Here is a 2,500-nt window from a genome sequence, read left to right on the forward strand (position 1 = left end):
TGGTGCGCCAAGTCCATTTGTGATGCATCACTTAGCTAACCATCTTTCGGGACTGTTTAGGGTATGTGCTCCTCCACATCTATGCTTACTCGTACACATTCTCTGTCAATAGGTTTAAGATCGGGCATTCTACCATATCATTGCCTTAATGCTTTCAAATCAAGGCTACCAGGGTAGCCTAATTGCGTTCGAAACTCAACTTGTGAGCTGTCGGCCCTAGAAGTTTTTTAGGCTGCTAGGACCTCTCTCTATATTTTGCCTTTGGACTTCTCGAAGCTCAACTTGTGAGCAGTTCCATGCACCACTACCCGTATCTCTTAGCTTAGTTCTAGCCATGTGCGTTCAAAGCTCAACGTTAAGCTGTGTCCTGCACCACAATCGTTATATAATAAGCTTATCTCTAAGCTTTTTGCGTTCAATGCTCAACGTTAAGCTATCCCTTCGCTTAGAACCTCGCTCTACATTTTGCCTTTGGACTTCTCGAAGCTCAACTTGTGAGCAGTTCCATGCACCACTATAGGTATCTCTTAGCTTAGTTCTAGCCATGTGCGTTCAAAGCTCAACGTTAAGCTGTGTCCTGCACCACAATCGTTATATAATAAGCTTATCTCTAAGCTTTTTTGCGTTCAATGCTCAACGTTAAGCTATCCCTTCGCTTAGAACCTCGCTCTATATTCAACTTTCAGATACCTCAAATCTCAACTTATGTGGTCTGCTATCGAGCTTGAAGGGCTTCGTTCTCTGACAGAGGGGGGTTTTTGGGCCAAATTATGCAATATTAGTTTAACCTCCGTCGCAGAACCACATTTGACCAGGTCGAGAAAAAAATTTTTTCGTGACGACCTGGTCCCCCATAGTAGGGAATGAACATGACATCTTAACCATATTTGACCATTTTCAAATTTCTCGTCGCGGAATGATGACTTTACTAGTAAAATTTGTTCCGGGTAGGGACCTCCCATACAAAATTTTCATCGCTCCAAAAGTGATTTTGTTTCACTTTTCAACATTTACAAGGTCCATAAATCATGTTTTGAGACGATATGGAAAAAAAAATTTTTTGCCCGTCTCGACCAACTCGACCGATGGTGACCACAGTAGGGTGCTCCATACAAATTTTCCTTATGTGGAATTTTCAGTGTAAAATAAGGTTTCTCCAATCGATCGCGGGTTTCACTTTTCATCATTTGCTAGGTCTAACTATGATGTTTTGAGTGGTCCCGCAAAAATTTTTTCTCTTGGCCAGTCGACCCTTTCGTCCATGTCGGTGTGTTCTGCAGTAGGGTGCTCCATACAAATTTTCCTTATGTGGAATTTTTCAGTGTAAAATAAGGTTTCTCCAATCGATCGCGGGTTTCACTTTTCATCATTTGCTAGGTCTAACTATGATGTTTTGAGTGGTCCCGCAAAAATTTTTTCTTGGACCGGGCCTTCCTTCCCGGCCCTGTCGGTGTGCTCTGCAGTAGGGTGCTCCATACAAATTTTCCTTATGTGGAATTTTTCAGTGTAAAATAAGGTTTCTCCAATCGATCGCGGGTTTCACTTTTCATCATTTGCTAGGTCTAACTATGATGTTTTGAGTGGTCCCGCAAAAATTTTTTCTTGGACCGGGCCTTCCTTCCCGGCCCTGTCGGTGTGCTCTGCAGTAGGGTGCTCCATACAAATTTTCCTTATGTGGAATTTTTCAGTGTAAAATAAGGTTTCTCCAATCGATCGCGGGTTTCACTTTTCATCATTTGCTAGGTCTAACTATGATGTTTTGAGTGGTCCCGCAAAAATTTTTTCTTGGACCGGGCCTTCCTTCCCGGCCCTGTCGGTGTGCTCTGCAGTAGGGTGCTCCATACAAATTTTCCTTATGTGGAATTTTTCAGTGTAAAATAAGGTTTCTCCAATCGATCGCGGGTTTCACTTTTCATCATTTGCTAGGTCTAACTATGATGTTTTGAGTGGTCCCGCAAAAATTTTTTCTTGGACCGGGCCTTCCTTCCCGGCCCTGTCGGTGTGCTCTGCAGTAGGGTGCTCCATACAAATTTTCCTTATGTGGAATTTTTCAGTGTAAAATAAGGTTTCTCCAATCGATCGCGGGTTTCACTTTTCATCATTTGCTAGGTCTAACTATGATGTTTTGAGTGGTCCCGCAAAAATTTTTTCTTGGACCGGGCCTTCCTTCCCGGCCCTGTCGGTGTGTTCTGCAGTAGGGTGCTCCATACAAATTTTCCTTATGTGGAATTTTTCAGTGTAAAATAAGGTTTCTCCAATCGATCGCGGGTTTCACTTTTCATCATTTGCTAGGTCTAACTATGATGTTTTGAGTGGTCCCGCAAAAATTTTTTCTTGGACCGGGCCTTCCTTCCCGGCCCTGTCGGTGTGCTCTGCAGTAGGGTGCTCCATACAAATTTTCCTTATGTGGAATTTTTCAGTGTAAAATAAGGTTTCTCCAATCGATCGCGGGTTTCACTTTTCATCATTTGCTAGGTCTAACTATGATGTTTTGAGTGGT

This window comes from Anopheles marshallii (assembly GCF_943734725.1).
Source record: "Anopheles marshallii chromosome X unlocalized genomic scaffold, idAnoMarsDA_429_01 X_unloc_71, whole genome shotgun sequence".
Lineage (NCBI taxonomy): Eukaryota > Metazoa > Arthropoda > Insecta > Diptera > Culicidae > Anopheles > Anopheles marshallii.